The following is a 17,883-nucleotide window of genomic DNA, read 5'->3' on the forward strand; positions in this document are numbered from 1 at the left end:
TGTGCCTACCGCGCCCGGCCCGGTTAAGGAATGTTTCTGTTGACTGTAAAATGATGGTAAAACACACCATCTATGTCTACCTGCAGGGACTTCCAAAAGGACCCGATTCACAGTATATGTGAAAATACACTGTAAACTATAAAGTCACGTAGGATGGTATTAGCATGATTAGAATCTATTTTTTCTTTTAGAACTTTCAAACCTTCAAAACAGCTGGAAGAAAACTGTGCAATGAAGAACCGACCGTCCTTTCCCTGGATCTGCCACTTAGTAGTGTTTGCTCACTCTCTTTATCTATAGCTACCTAGTTCTCTGTCTGTGGTCTGTCTGTAGTTTGTCAAGTCGTTTGAAAGTAAGTTACAGGAGTGCCTGAGTGGCTCAGTTGGTTAAGTGTCTGCCTTCAGCTCAGGTGGTGATCCTGGGGCCCCAGGATAGAGCCCCACATTGGGCTCCCTACTCAGCAGGGAGCCTGCTTCTCCCTCTGCCTCCCCACTCATGGTCTCTCTTGCTCTGTCTCTCAAATAAATAAGTAAATCTTAAAAAAACAAAACAAAGTTATGGACATCAGACATCACACATAACCAATTTAGTAAATACCTCCTAGGAATAACATCATTCTCCTGCATAACTGAGTACATTTATTACCAAGGACTTTAATGTATATACAAGTATATGGCAAATACACAGTCTACACTCCATGCAGTCTACAAATTTCCCCAGTTATCCCCACAACCTCCCTTAGAGGTATTTTTTTTCCTTCCAAAACAGGCTCCCACATTTCATTTGGTTTTATGACTCTTTAATCTGCTGTAATCTAGAGCTATGCCATCCAACACAGAAGCCCCTGACCAGCGTGGTTACTGAGCATGGCCAAGGTGGCTGGGCCACTGATTGTACTAAAGACTCAGCACACACACAAAATACTGTGAGTTGTCTCATCAGCAACCCTGGATACGGACTGCATGCTGAAATGATAGTACACACACTACACTGGACTAAAAAATAGGAAATTAGAATTCTGGATTAAAATGATTAATTAATAATTATTAAAGAAAATTATTAACATTCATTTTACATTTTTTCTTTTTAATGTGGCCATGTAAAACTTTTAAATTGCATGTCTGGCTCTCATTGTATTTCTATTGGATAATGTTGTTCCAAAATATTCTCTCTTGCCCTTTTTTTTTTTTCTTTTGTGGGCATGGACATTTTTTAAGAATCCAAGCTAGTTTTCTTGTAGAATGGCCTACAATCTGCCTTTGTCTGTTTCCCTTGATTAGATTCTGGTTCAGTCTCTCCAACAAGAATACAGCCTAAGTGAGGTTGGTAACTCGAGAAGGCATCGTATCCATTTGTCTCACTGGGATTACAGAAACTGATCTCTTGGTTAAGCGGCATCTGCCAGATCTCTTTGATAAAAAGGAGCCTTTCCTTCCTTGCAAGCAGCAAATAACCTTGAGGGAGATCCTCTGAGACCATGTGACATCCTCCTCCTACAATCACTTACCCAGTGGCTTTAGTGTCTAGTGATGATCTTTGCCTCTATCGATCATCATCAACGGTTGCAGAAAACACACACGTCTTAACTTTTCATTTTAACTCAATGGCTTGACTGATATCCTGTTTGTGTCTTTTATGCTAAGACCGGATGTGAATAATTCACTGCTTCCTAAATCTCATCGTATTGCTGGTGCCGTAGCACTCTGCTGCATAGAACCTGGAATACAACACAGTTTATAGAACCTTTCTTAATGATGGTTCAAGTCATTTCTCTTTCTTTCTTTGCTGTTAGAAATATTGTTTCCATCAGCATCCTTTAGCCTTGCCCGTGCCGCTATCCATTGCTTTGAGATCTGTTCCTAGAGCAGGTGTTGCTGAGGATTGGTGAGTAGGTCTGGTAGATTCTGACATGTGGAGTCAGGTTGCCGTCCAGAAAGACTGTGCGCTTTTAGAAGTTCACACTTCTAGTGAATCATCCAGGAAGTTTTTGGCTGCAAAGGAACAATCCCAACACAAATTGGCTTGATTTTTCTGGCATAAACCAGAACTCCAGATGAAAGGTGTCACATTGTCTATTTGTACCCAATGTCATTTTTTGGGAAAGGAAAGCGCATAGGGACTGTGATCTACCAGACAAATGTGTTGCAGTGGGAAAAGCTCTGGCTTTGCAAACTCAGAGTCCTTTCTGGTATGGACATAGGCAGCTTCATGAAGGACTTCTGAGTTCTGCTAGGGGAGAGGAGAGGAGGGATGGACATCCATCACTTTATCTACACTGGCTAGCAGAGCACACCTTTCCCCAAGCCCTCCACACCCTGGACATCATCCAGCCTCCCAGTCTTTGTCAATCTAGTAAGTGATTAAACTCTCTCTTTGCCTAATTTTATCCATCGCTGATATTTTAGGGGCAAGCAATATCTGATAGTACAGGCTTTTGCTAGAGGTTTTCCTGGGTTCAGTCTGGCACCAGGACCTGCTGTGTGACAACGAGCAAGTTACTTAACCTCTCTGTTAAAGAACCTCTTGTCTGAAGTGGGATAAAAATAGCTGTCACATCTATACAATCTCATGTTCCACCATTGTAGGACAATGGTGACGTGGAAATTTCCAGGAACCTTAAAAAAATACCTGGGGTTTGCAGGAGATACTTCTTCGACCTTCACTGTGGGAAATAATCATATCTAAGTCATCTTCACTCTGTGACTAATACTCTTTTCCAGGACTGTCGAATTATGCTACTGTAGCCCTTGTAATGGCCAAGCCACGATGATTTTTTTCCTAATGACACATATTGCAAGGACCAAATTCGATTAAGCCAGCCTCTGAGTCTGGACCTGGAAGGTGATTGTATCTCTGCCTTTCACAACTGGGCTAAAAGGGGTGGTATCCATTAACGTAATGGGGACTGGATTCCCTTTTTCTGGGATGCCTGACCCCTCCAGCTCAGTCCCACCTCTTTCCTAGTGAACCTGCTTTGGTCTCACTGTGGGGAGCTCACCATGACCTCGTCTACCCGAGAAGCAAGGATATCAGGGCCAGCCAGACCGAAATAAAGGCCCTCAGTGCCCTCCCAGATTCTGTCTGCACCTCAGAGGGAGGTGCAGAAGCCAGATGGAGCTAAATTAAGGCAGCAAACCAGAAAAAAGCATCAATGCATCAATGCTTTTTTTTTTTTTAACTGGGTGTTATATGCAACTAATGAATCACTGAACATTATATCAAAAACTAATAAGTACTCTACCTTAGCTAATTTAATTTAAATAAAAAATAAAAATATTTACATTTTTTAAAAAGTGCTTTTATACTCAAGTCGACTCCCTCTGAGGTCCTTTCGTCTCCGACAGCCTACAGTTATGACCCCATACACATTTACCCAGCCAACAGCACGTAAATCAGTTGACGTCTCTGGTTGTTTACAGACTGCAAGGGTCAAAGGTAAAGAGCCAAGTTCAATTAGGTGCCTTGAAACTGAAATCATTTGAGTCGTTGAAACAGATTTACCAAAATCAAACTCTTTGAAATTGTCTGAGAAATTATTTGAGTTCTAATGGTTGATATCTTTAACCTCTTCCCCACTAAAATCCTGGCTTTTTTCTCAGCTTCTGAGACTAGAGAATCCTATGAGGACGTTCCCTTGTCAGTGGGTCCCCCTTGTCCCTGGGGTAAAATCCGACACTTGTCATGGTGAAGAGAGTTCCCCATATTCCATCCTCTACATCCCCCTCCCTATTGCTCAACACCCCTTACCTCTGCCCACAGCTAGGCATCCGTCCTGCAGGAACAATGCGCCAGGGCCTCTCTGTGTCTTGTGGGCCCACAGAACCCCCTCACCATGGAACCCCCCAACCCCTTACCCCTCCCCCTCCCCTGGCTAAGTGAGTCTTCACACTTCTGTCTCAGCTAAGATGCCATTTCCTCTCGGAGCGGTTCCCCTGCCCTGCCAACCCCCACGTGTGTGGGTGACGTTCTTCCATATTCCCACCAAAGGGTTCAGTGGTTTTCACACCGTGATGTAACAGTGTCAATTTACCCTTCTGTCTCTCCGACCTTAAATCCTTGAGAGCAATGAGGGTGTTACTTCCCTTCGCTGTCACATTCCCCACACCCTGCTCTACGGTCTGCACTTTAGAAGATACCTGGTCAATTGTGACTGAAGGTTATTCATGCCCATATGACTTTTGATATTTTTTTTCTATTGCGCAGAGTTATCCGTTCTCTTTATATATTCTCTGCTGCTCACTGAGAACAAGCAAGTGACTCATATTTTCTCCCACCCCGAGCTGACACCTCATCCCGCCATCCGGAAGGCCGCCCTCTCCCCGCCCCCTCACACGTTCTGAGCCAAGCCTCAACCCTACCGTGTAGGAACCTGAATGTTACTTTGAGGAATTGACTTTTATTCAACAAGAAGCATGAGTCAGTGGAAGTTTGTTTAGGACCAGTGAAGTGTGTAATTACAGCTATGTGCCAAGATGAACGCTTCCACCAGGTATCAGATGGGTTGGCGGTAAGAAAAATGTGAGAGCCAGAGAGATCGGCTGGGGAAGCATGACAATAATCAACATAAATCAGGCTATCGGGGATGGGAACAGAGCAGAAGAGTCATATTTGAACTGAGAGGAGGGACTTGGCAATTTGTTAGATAGAGAGACAAAAGAGAAAAAGAGGTTCAAAGTTGATTTCAAACTCTTGAGTCTAGACTATGGGAAAGCAGGCAATACCACACACAGAGACAGGAATCCTGAGAGGGCCTGTGTCAGGTGGTGGTGGCTGAGGAGGAGAGGTGGGCTAGTAGAGTCTGTGAGTGAAAAAGCTCAACTATCCAAATAAAAATTACAGATAGCACAGATCAAATGATTCCTATGTGCCAATCACGTTACAAAATCCACTTCTGTAGCGCTTACTACACCACCAAGAGGTACCATCTATTATCCTCCCATTTTATAGACAAGGAAGCTGAGGCTAAAGTCACTTGTCCACATTCGCACAGCTGTTCTGGGTGGCAGGGGTGGGATTCCCCCTGGTGTGAATCCGGTAGGTGGAACCTGAGGTGGGGGAGAGAGAGAGAAAGAGAGAGGGCACTGAGCTCTCTGTGACCACGGGGCAGTACACATTGAGAGGCTGATCACACCTCCTGGCCCTGGATTGGGATGAGGTCATCAAGGGAAATGGCCTACAGCGGGGAGAGTTGAGAATCAAGAATGGAAATGGGAAAATGGACAGGCAGAAGTAAGAAGAGAAGCCAGAGGGGCAGACTAAGTAGGAGTAGCTAACAGGCGAAGTGGATAGAGTACAGCATCACAGAATAAGGTGGAAACATGTTCTAGAAGAGAATAAGGAAGGTGTCAAGTGCTGTAAAGAGAGGTCAAGAAAAGAAAGTACGTTAAGGCCAAGAGATTGTTTCTTATTGGCTCATTGGTCAGGTTAATAATCAGCATGTTTTCCTGAGGGTTCCCAGGCATCCACAGTGCAGAAGGCAGAGTAACATGAAGGAACAGCACACACAGAATTGTACCGGGGACCAGTCCAGAAAGGTAAAGGGGAATGTGTGTTGTGGCTTCTATGTTTCAAAGATGCAAAGCTGTAACATGGCAGGTATCATCATTAGGCTGCTTGGAACCCACAGGGTGTCATTCCAGTCTAGCTAAAGCCTCAGGATCATGGTAGGTTAACAAATTGGTGTTTATTTTGAACACATAATCTGGGAGAGCCTTGACTCCAGTGCACAGGGGCCCCTAAGATCATTTGCCGAAGATCCAGATCTGATTTCAAGCTCTCCTTTCAGGCTCCAGCACCAGGAAGCATGGAGTATGGCCATTTCCAGAATTAGCTACATCTCTCATTCATCTAGAACCACTCAAATATACACATTGGCTGAACTTACAAACTAAGACAATCCCCTTCAACTTTGCTAGTTGCTAAGTCATCTTTCAGCTTGAGCTGCCCAGTTTCTGAAACTCGGGGAATTTAAGATGATCCCCTTTGGAAGAGGAGAGCTTTCTTTCCTTTTCCTTGGTTAAATAATAAATGAACTGACATCCAGGTCACTATGACTGAACTCCCGTCAGGGGCTTCATGGCTTTGGAGCGTGTGTTCTGGAGAAGAGGGATAGGATGTACTGGTAGACTTTAGAAAGTGTAGAGTGCTAAATTTAAAGGAACATGAAAAAACCATCCTGCATGGTCACATCTCATTGAGGTTTTGATTTCTGTTTCCCTGATGCTGAGTGATATTGAGCATTTATTCATGGGTCTCTTGGCCATTTGTATCTCTTCTCTGGAGAAATGTCTGTTAATGTCCTCTGCCCATTTCTTGCCTAGATTATTTGTTTTTTGTGTGTTGAGTCTGATGCATTCATTTTGGATACTAACCTTTTATTTGATAAGACATTTGCAAATATCTTCTCCCATTCTGTTGGTTGTCTTTTGGTTTTGTCGACTGTTTCCTTTGCTGTGCAAAAGCTTTTTATCTTGTTGAAGTCCCAGTAGTTCATTTTTGCTTTTGTTTCCCTTTGAAACAAAGACTTGAAAACTTGTCTAGCAAGAAGTTGCTGCAGACAAGATCAAAGAGGTTGCTGCCTGTGTCTCCTCTGGGATTTTGATGAGATCCCACCTCATACCAGTCAGAATGGTTAAAATTAACAAGTCAGGAAACAGCGGATGTCAGTGAGGATGTGGGGAAAGGAGAACCTTCTTAGATTGTTAGTGGGAACGCCAGCTGGTACAGCCATCCTGGGAAACAGTATAGAGGTTCCTCAGAAAGTTAAAAATAGAGCTACCCTATGACCCAGCAATTGCACTGTTAGGTATTTACCCCGAGGATACAAACACAGTGATCCAAAAGGGCACCTGCCCCCCAGTGTATATAGCAGCGATGTCCACAATTGCCAAACTATGGAAAGAACACAGATGTCCATCAACAGATGAATGGGTAAAGAAAATGTGGCATATGTATACAGTGAAATATTACTCAGAGATCAAAAAAAGAAACTTTACCATTTACGATGATTTGGGTGGAACTAGAGGGCATTATGATAAGCTAAATATGTCAGAAAAAAATAATTATCATGTGATTTCCCTCACATGTAGAATTTAAGAAATAAAGCAGAGGGGAAAGGAGGGAAAAATAAAATAAGGTGAAATCAGAGAGGGAGACAAGCCATAAGAGACTCTTAACTCCAGGAAACAAACTGAGGGTTGCTGGAGGGTAAGTGGGTGGGGGGAGGGGTAACTGGGTGATGGGCATGAAGGAGGCCACGGGGTGTTCTATGCAACTAACAGGTCACTAAACTCTACCTCGATAATAATAATTCACTACACATTAATTAACGGAATTTAAATTTTTAAAAAATCCTACACAAGCCCTTTTTGCACATGAGTAAAATGAGGCCCCAAAATGTGAAAGGTTTGCTCAAGCCATGGAGCTAATTAGTACCAGTACTAGGACTGGAGTGTCTGTTGACCCAGTTCTCTCTCCGCTATATACTACTCAAGAAACAGTTCACTGGCCCGTGGATGAGCTAGCATTCTAGCATGCTAGAATCATCTGATCCCACCTGCTATCCCCCCAAGTGTACAGTCTGCTGTGGGCGAGAGAGCAGAGAAGGAGACTGGTAGACTCACTCTTCAAAACATGTCGAGCAAATACCCAAGGAATCTCAACAAGTAACAGAAGCTTTGGGGAAAACTGTCCCGGCTTTGGAATATTCACTCTTGGGTTTTGGGAGGTTTCCCCACAGTTTTATGGAGATATAATTGATATCACTCTTGGTTTTAATCCTGGCTTCATCCCCTCTGGTTCGTGACATTGGACAAGTTTTCTATTTGCCGCTGTAATAAATTGCCATAAACCTAGTGTCTTAAAAAGACACAGACTTATTCTATGACAGTTCTAGAACAAGTCCAAAATGAGTCTCGCAAGTGTTGGTGGTGATGCAACATGGGGGCTTAAGTGGGTAGGAGAAGAATAAATGAAACAAGATGGGATTGGGAAGGAGACAAACCATAAGTGACTCTTAATCTCACAAAACAAATTGAGGGTTGCTGGGGGGAGGGGGGTTGGGAGAAGGGGGTGGGATTATGGACATTGGGGAGGGTATGTGCTTTGGTGAGTGCTGTGAAGTGTGTAAACCTGGTGATTCACAGACCTGTACCCCTGGGGATAAAAATATATGTTTATAAAAAATAAAAAATTAAAAAAAAAAAAACCAAGTGTTGGCAGAGGGGTTCCTTCAGGAGCTCGGAAGGAGAATCCATTTTCTTGTTTTTATTCCAGCTTCTAGAGGCTGCCCACATTCCATGGCCCCTTCCTGCCACTACTCTAATCTCTTGCTTCTATATCCCACTGCTGACTTTTTTTTTTCTTAAAGATTTATTTTATTTTATTTATTTGACAGAGAGAGAGATCACAAGTAGGCAGAGAGAGGAGGGGAGGCAGGCTCCCTGCTGAGCAGAGAGCCCGATATGGGGCTCCATCCCAGGACCCTGGGATCATGACCTGAGCCGAAGGCACAGGTTTAACCCACTGAGCCACCCAGGTGCCCCCCATGCTGATTTTGACCTTGCCTCCCTTTTATAGAGGATTACATGTGATTACACTGGGCCCACCCAGAAAACTCAAGATAATCTCCCCATCTAGAGATTTTTCACTTAATCACATCAGCAAAGCTTCTCCTACCACACAAGGTAACATATTCACAGGTTCTGTGGATTAGGATGTGGGCGTCTTTGGGGGCCAGTATTCTGCTTCCCCAAACTCTATTAGGCTGAAGGGTAACTCTGGAGATAGTAATTTCAATCAAATAGTGCTTAGATATCACTGCCTCCAAGAATAGGTCCGTGGCACCCCACCCTGGCTTGGGGTCTCCTTCTATGTGCTCCCACAGCAATCTAGGCTCACCTCTTTGTCCTTGTAATACTGCATTATAAAACTGATCTTGATCATATCTTCCACACTAGACTACAATTTTGGAGGGCTGGCACTATGTGCAATTTATTTTTCTGTATCTCCTGTCTCCAATACAGTGTCGGGCACATGGGAGTTGCTTAATAAAGATTTGCTGTCATGAGGATTAAATGAGACCCCACAAAATACCCAGTGGTATCTGGCTCAAATTGGTGTTCAGTATATCATGGATGCTTTTGCTAAAAGCCATATTCCCGAGAAAGTGGGAGATTTCTTTGGCTGACAGGTAAAATGTCTCCAACCCTAACAGGAAAATGCAAGATTGCTTATCTTCTGGCTCAGAAAAAAAGACCCTGTGGGGCAATTAGAAGCAATGTCTTGGTTCACCTTTTCTGTTTTTATTATAACATCATTTTGCCCAGAAGCCAGCATACATTTGCTGAAGAAAGAGTGCTGGCAGACTTCCAAGGGCCAAGTGGGACACAGGCCTATAAAAGAAGGAAGAAACCCGCTACCTCCTGTTCTCCACCCCAAATGGGGAGAGCAGAAATGCAACCTGGGTCTGTCTCTACCCTTTCAAATGCTGTGAAGTCTTGGCTTCTGTCTCTTCCCCTCTCAGTGAGCCACAGTTTGCTTTTCTCTGTATGTTTGCATCTGGTACAGTGGAGGGAGAAGAAAATGGGCAGCGTGCCCAGTCATTCCAGGCAACCTTATGGCCCTGGATTCCCTGGATCCTTGGAGTTGCTGTCCTGCCTTATGCAAGCCATGCCTCTGTCAGTTTCTCTATCTATAAGATGCATGACTCACCTCACACATGCCCAGAAATTCAAAGACTTTGTGTTCCTGTCATTAAATGGGAAGAGTTAAAATTTAAAAGGCTGCCAAGACCTACCTATCAGACTATTATTAGACTAAAGCTGAAGTCAAGACCAAAGGAAGCTTTGATTTCGTTTCAAAGCGTCGAACAGTGGACCCAGTGCCAGAACTTGAAAGGTACACACTGTTTAGAGGGAGCCTGCCTACCCCTATGACTTGGATTCAGATTCAAACATGTCCTACCATAGGGACCATGATTTGCCTACAGGTACACAGAGTAGGACTTGAACCTGAAGCCTTGCCTTTCTGGACAACCGGTAGCGTGCACTGATTGTAGGAACAGCCACGGCGTGATTGGAATACCCACCATTTTGATGACCAAGTGGGGGTCATGTGGTCTGGAGAAGAAACTTTTCGATGATTTGTGAATGTTCTTCTGTGAAGAGTATAACAAAGAAACAAACATGAAACCGACCTCAGTTTTGCATTCAACATGATGCTCTCCTGCAGAACCATCGGGGCACCATGAACTTCCTGGAGACCACTTGCTGGGTTTTATTTCTCTTTAAACCCCCATCTTGAAAGTACCCTTGAAGTAGTTTATGCTGAATAAATGTTGACTGATTGATTAAATATTCAAAATCAAGTCGTCAAACACTAGTTCTATTGTCTGTTGCAGGGATCAAAGGGAACTAGAAGACATAGTCTTTGCCATTCATCATCCAGCAAACACTGATGGGAAAGGCCAAGGTCATGATACATCTTGAAAATAGTATCTGTGGTAGTTCAAAATCTGTCACAAAGAGGTGAATAGATACCCTTTCCCCTTATGCTCCCACCTCCCTGGGGTCAAGGCGCAGCAAGCCATGCCTCCCAGAAGCTCTTGACCATCGGCCAATCACATCATAATAAAAACAACACATTCCTTGAATGCTTGCTGTGTGCCTTGGTGAGTGCTTTGGGCTTATTATCTTATTTAATCCTTATAGAGACCTATGAAGTAAGACAATCAGCATTCACATTTTTCCTGAAAGCAACCCAAGGCTCCAGGAGGTAAAGTCACATGAAGTCTGACAGAGAAACGTTCAGATCAGTCTCCAGAGGCTGCACGTCCTTAACTTCTCTGGGCCTCAGTTTCCTAGGGGCAAAGTGGGAACACAAACACCTCCCCACAGGAGTGTCCCGTAGACCTTGTGACATAATGCATAAAGTCGGCGTTCCACAAAGTCAACTTTCATTAGCAGATTTTACCTATTCTTATAATAGTGGAAATGGTTACATTTTAATAAAGGACTATAAAGAGAGAATGTGTGTGTGTGTATGAGTGTTTATATGTGTCCTGTGAGAAAGGACAATAATGGCTAAGTCATAAATTAGAACCTGGTAGAAGAAATTTTGTGGACTTGAATGTGAGACTGGAAAAAAATTTTTTTGTGCCTCAAATCCTATGGCATACCATAGTTCTTCAAGATGGTTTTAATTTTAATTTAATGATCACCACAATAAGTCTAGCTAACATCTATTATCAGACAGTTACAAATTCTTTTTTTCTTATGATGAGAACCTCTAAGATCTACTCTATTAGCAATTTTTAAATGTAACATATGATATTGTTAACTATTGTCACTTTGCTGTACATTATATCCCCATGGCTTATTATTTCATAATTGGAATTTGGTACCTTTAGACTTCCTGCACACATTTCATCTGTTCTCCACCCTGGCCAGCAACCTCCCACCTATTCTCTACGTCTATGAATTGTTTTTTTTGCTTTGTTGGGTTTTTTTTTTTTAGATTCCACATATAAGTATGATCATATTGTATTTGTCTTTCTCCATCTGACCTGTTTCATTTCGCATAATGACCTCAAGGTCCATACATACAACAAATGGAAGGATTCCCTTCTTCATTATGGCTGAATAATATTCTATTGTGTGTAACATATACAATAATAGACACATTCCATTATGGTGTATATATATATACATATATATGCATATTATATATCTATATAAATATTGTATATCACATTTTCTTTATCCATTCATCCATTGGTAGACAGTTAGGTTGTGTTTATATGTCTTAGCTATTGTAAATAAGGCCGCAATAAAAAAAGAAAAAATAAGGCTGCAATAAACATAAGGGTATAGGTACTGTTTTGAGTTGGTAGTTTCATTTTATTCAGATAAATATCTGGAAGTGAGATTGCTGGATCATATGCTGATTCTATTTTTAATATTTTGAGGAGACTCCATATTGTTTGCCATAGTGGCTACACCAATTTATACTCCCACCAACAGTGCACAAGGGTTCTCTTTCTCCAAGTCCTTGCCAGCCCTTGTTTTTTATTGTCTTCTTGGTAAGAGACATTTTAACAGGTGTAAGGTGATATCTCATTGTGGTTTTGATCTGCATTTCCCTGATGGCTAGTGATGTTCAGCACCTTTTCATAAACCTATTGGCCATCTGTATGTCTTCTTTGGAAAAAAGTCTATTCAGGTCCTCTGTGCATTTTTGATCAGATTTTTAATTAAATTGTATGAGTCCTTTATATATGTGAGATATCAATCCCTTATCAGATATATGATTTGCAAATATTTTCTCCCATTCTGTAGGTTATTTTTTCATTTTGTTGATGATTTCCTTTGCCATGCTGAAGCTTTTTAGTTTGATGTGGTCCCACTTGTTTACTTATACTTTGGTTGCTTTTGCTTTCGAAGTCATATCCAGAACAAATCATCTTCAAAACTGATGTCAAGGAGTTAACTGTTTTTTTTTCTACAAGTTTTATGGTTTCCAGTCTTTCATTCATGTCTTCAATCCATTTTGAGTTTATTTTTGTGTATGGTGTAAGAGGGCAGTTTCATCCTTCTGCATGTGGTTGTTCAGTTTTCTCAACACCATTTACTCAAGAGTCTGTTCCTTCCCCATTATATAATCTTGCCTCCTGTGTTGTAAATTAATTAATCATATATGTATGGGTTTATTTTTTGGCTCTCTATTCTGTTCCATTAATCTATTTGTCTGTTTTTATGCCAATATTATACTGTACTGATTACTACAGCTCTGTGATATAGTTTGAAATCAGGAAATGTGATGCCTCCAGGTTGGTTCCTCTTTCTCAAGATTGGCTTTGGCTTTTTGGAGTCTTTTGTGGTTTCATAGAAGTTTTAGGATTTTTTTTTGAAGTTTTAGGACTTTTTGTTCTTTCTGTGAAAAATGCTGCTGGAATTTTGATAGGGATTACTTTCAGTAGTATGGACATTTTAATAACTCTAATTCTTCTTAATTTTTTTCATCAGTGTCATAGTTTTTAGTGTATTGGTTTTTCACTTTCTTGGCTATTTTTATTCTTACGTGTTTTATTCTTTTTGGTGCAATTATAAATGGGATTGTTTTCTTAATTTCTCTTTCTGATACTCCATTATTAGGGTAAGGAACACAACTAAATTTTATATATTGATTTTGTATCCTGAAACTTTACTGAATTTATTAGTTCTAACAGTTATGGGTTTTTATGGGGGAGGGGGGTTGGTGGAATCTTTAGGGGTTTTTTTTTGTTTTGTTTTGTTTTTTTACATATAACATGTTGCCAACTGAAAATAGAGATATTTTCAATTCTTCCTTTCTGCTTTTAATGCCTTTTTTTCTTTTTCTTGCTTAATTGCTCTGGCTAGGACTTCTACTACTGTGTTGAATAAAAGTGTCAAGAGTGAGCATCCCTGTCCTATTCCTGATCTTAGAGTGAAAGCTTTTAGAGAAGTAATATTTTAATGGAATATTTCCAAAAGATCAAACTAGCCAACTATGGCCTCTGGGAAGCCACCTGTTTTATGTACATAAAGCTTTAACTTCTAATTTAAAAGCAGAATTCTTAATTACACTCCTATACCATCAAGCATATAAAATAGTTCTAGAGTATTTCCAGATCCATAAGATGTTCATGTTCCTAGGATTGTATATATATATTTTTTGATTGCCCTATTCAGGTCATCATTATCCAGCTTTGGATGTAACTTCAAAAAATATACCATAACACAAAATATACACAAAAAGCTTTCTCTAAGATGACTAACTGATAAAGCAATTCTTGGCTCTGTTCTCCAAAGTTACATAAGGAAGCTACAAAATAAAGCTATATAGTAACGTTCTTTTACAGGTAAAGTGTTTTGTTGTGGGTTTTTTTGGGGGGAGATGTTTTGTTTTGTTGAGAGAGAGAGCATGAGTAGGGACCGAGGGGCAGATGGAGAGGGAGAGAGAGAATCTTATATAGACTCCATGCCCAGTGTGGAGCTTGGCAAGGGGCTTGATCTCACAACTCTGAGATCATGACCTGAGCTGAAATCAAGAGTCAGGTGCTTAACCAACTGAGCCACACAGGTACCCCAGAAAAGTGTTTTACAATATACTTTCAATCTTCAGAATTACAAAGAGAGGGTGGGGAAGACCCTTACAGTTTTCCTTCTCCCACAGGCGCCCCATTCAACCATGAGCATTTATAACATGTGAGAGTTCCATTGATACTTACACAATTTGCATTCTCCTCCCTAATATGCTTATTCTAAAACAAGAGATATTTATAGGAATTGTGTACACATCAAAATGGTGCCACCCTGCCATACTCAACTTGGAACTCAGTTCTAAACAGTAGCATTTAACAGAAAAACCAAACTTTCTTTATAGGGCTAACTGGAATCTTGACCCCATTAAAAAGTTATTTCTTCCTTTAGTAATTCTTTGAGTCTTGGCAACGATAACAGACAATATATTGTGAATGCATTTTTGTCTCTAGAAGAAAGTCAGGGAAAGGTAAAGAAAGTCTTTTATGAAGGACAATGTGGCAGACTTCCTCAAACAGAAGGATTTCTCCCCATTTAAGGTGGTTCCCCCATTATCAATAGTTTGACCTTGGGCAAGTCACTTATCCGTGTGTCAGCTTTGTCATCTCAAAAAATGAAAACTACCTCCTGGTGCTCTTGTGAGGAGTCAAGAAATCAGTACAAGGAAAGCACTTTGAATATACAAAGCACATAGTAGGTGCTCAATAAATCATAGCTCTTGTTAGCTGTTAGAGATCGGCCACCCAAGCCTAGGGGAGGTCTGAAGGCGATGGGTACAAAATTAACAATCATGAAGGAATGATAACTAGAAGGGGTGCTAACTACATCTAACTTTCTCTCACCCCAGCTGAGAACAAGTGTAGGGGTTTCTCCAGAATCCACTTTGGGCCTGCTGCTCTGTGCATCCTACATGCTCTTGAGGGCAGGGGGTGGTGGCCCCAAAACCTAGAATCGCCACCCTGGTCTCTGGGCCCATTTCTCCTGGGCAGGAAGCAAGAGGTTTGCAAGACAAGCACCTCAGACCCAGCATATCTCCAGCGTTATGTGTCACCTCACTCCCTCAAGCTCGCCAAACCTGCTTCCCGGGTGTTCTCCTGGTAGATGGGATTCCATCATAACTGCATCTGCCAAGCTATGGACTCTCCCCTTTCCTCAGCAGCCTCCCGGCCAATCTGCCCCACATTTAATCAGTAACCAGGTTCTGCTGGTTCCAGCTCTTCAAGGTTCTCAAAACTGACTCTCTCTCTCTCTCTCTCTCACTGTTACCTCTGCCCCAGGTCAGATCCTTGTGTTTATCTGGTTGTCCTGCCATGCCACTGCTTACCTCCATTAAAACCCAATGATCCCTTCAAAATCCGAGCTCACAACCAGGCTTCCAGGGCCCTCCTTGGTCAGCCCCTGCCTATCTGAATTCTTTTTCTGCGTTTTCTGATGTGTGCTTCATTTTCTAAACCGCTGACTGTTTCTAAACCGCCCACGGACAGTTGCTTTTTCAGGTCCATATCTAGGCTCAGGTGGTTCCTCTGCCCGTAATGCTTTCCTCCTCTTCATCTGGCTCAGATCAAATCCCATGTCCTCCAAGAAGGGTCCTGGATCTTCCTTTCTCTCACACTAGTTTAGACCCCCTTTCCCTGGGATACGCTCTTTGTCTTGTATTTGCTACACAGGACAATCATGCTTCCATCCCTAGACTGAAAGTTAGGCAGTGCTGTATGTTATACATCTTTGTATCCTGAGTGCTTAACATAGTGCCTGGCACCTCGTGAATAAATAGGGACTAAGTGACTGTTTACTGAGCCTCCCTCTGGCCCCACTCACAACAGAACGCCATTGGGAGAAACTAGGATAGTATTAGAGGTCATGACCTAAGGTGGAGGAAACAGTTCAAACACTACACAAACAGCCTAAAATCACAGATATTCATTCCAGAGCAGCAGAAGGCAATTCAGAAACCAGTCTCAGGGGTGGGGCATGGGAAGGATCAGAAAGGGCCTGGCAGAGGCTCAGAACAGAAAGAGAGCCACCAGGATGGACAGGTCCCCAAGGTTTGGCAGCTGCCTCGCCATATTGCTCTGCTAAAGGCTTCCAGGCCACCCAACCAGAGGAAAAGTAAAAAGGTTATTCACTCATTCAGCCAATGTTTATTGAACAACTACTAATGCGGCAAGCACTGAACAGTGAACTAAAAAGGCCTTGTCTCTTCCCACCCAGCTGAGCTGGGGGTGGGGAGACAGAAAATACCAACACAATCGAAGAAAAGTGTAATTACACAGAGTAATGAGAAGCAAGGAGAGAAGAAACAGGATGCTGTGAGAGAAAATAACAGGGCAGGGAAGGGCTCTCTAAGGATGTGGTTTTCAAGCTGAAGTCGACAAAGGCAGGAAGGAGCAGGAGCCCACAGGCCCCTGGGGACTGGCCTGGGCAAGGCACTGGAACAGCCTGGCGTGGCTTCAAAAAGGTGGGCGAGGGAAAGCGAGGCCTGACACCATTTGCTGGGGAGGTTGGCAAACGCAGCATAGGGGATTCCGATTAAGGCGTTTCGATTCATTTCCATGCATGGTGGTCGAGGAAGAGGTTGAAGAGAGGGCGTGATGCAGTGATGGGATGTAGTTCAGTTCACAGGAGGACGTCCAGGCTGCTGGGTGGAGACAGGACCCCAGAGGAGGTTGGGAAGAAGGGAGAGCCGGAGGAAGTGGCTGGGACTCTACTGAATGCTCCTCTTTGGGGCTTTCGGTAATGTGTCATTTACCCTGTTCTATAGCACAGGGAAACTGAGGCTGGGAGCTGGAAAGTGGACCCAGGTCTGTTCTGTCCCAGAGTAGGAGCTTAGCCCCCTACTGTGGCCCTTTGTGCTTGGTTACACCTAACTTCCAGATTGGCAAAGATGAAAAAGAATGATAGTATCCCCTCTTAGCAAGGCGGCAGGGGAGAGGGGGAGCTTGCATCCGCTGCAAATGAGAATGCAAACTGGTACTGTTTTTCTAGAAGAAAGCCTGTGCCTTAAGGATGTGTGTCCTCTGAGAGGTCCCCCGTTCCAATTTTGGGAGTCCTTATGAAAACAAACCAACTGTTGAACAAAGTTGTCTGAACAGTGTTGTGTCTCAGTATCTGTGACAGCAAAATAGGGCATTAATAAAACAGACTCCAGTACTACATGGTTAATGACTGATAATTTATTGGTGCAAAAAGACTACACCATATTGTCCAGTGAGAAAATTAGGTCACCAAATGATGTGGCATGATTCTGTTTTGCAATGTATGTTTGTATACAGAGAAAAAATTCTGGAAGCATCTATATCCGGACATTAAGAATGGCTATTGTCAGGGAGGAAAAATTTTTCCTTCCACTCTTTTAGGTTCTGTGGTCTCACAGCAAAAATTATAGAAGGCAGATAACTAGAGAAAAGCAAATTTAATTATATATGTACGAAAGCCCCACAAAGACAAAGCAAATCACAGACAAGTCGGGCAGTTGAGGTTTCTATAGCCTCCAAAGCTAAGGAATGGAAGAGGGGCCTGGGCCTCAAAGGTGGGGAGGGTAACTCATAGGACTTTAAAGACAGATCTTTGGTAATTGGATGTCCATCCTGGTATATTGTCTTTCAGATAAAAAGTTATCTCTGATAAAAGCCATCTTTCTTGGTCAGACCACCTATCTAAATTCTTTGGGGGTAGTTCAGCTTTTAAGAAAAGTTTTCACTTTTCTTTAATCCACTGGGCCTTGATGGCCTTCTGACCAAAATAATCGACATGCCAAAGCGGCGCATTTTGAAGATGTTCATCTGAACCCCTTCACTAGCTCTGGAAGATGGAAAACCTGAAG

Source organism: Mustela nigripes, chromosome 4 (genome assembly GCF_022355385.1).
Source record: "Mustela nigripes isolate SB6536 chromosome 4, MUSNIG.SB6536, whole genome shotgun sequence".
Taxonomy (NCBI): Eukaryota; Metazoa; Chordata; class Mammalia; order Carnivora; family Mustelidae; genus Mustela; species Mustela nigripes.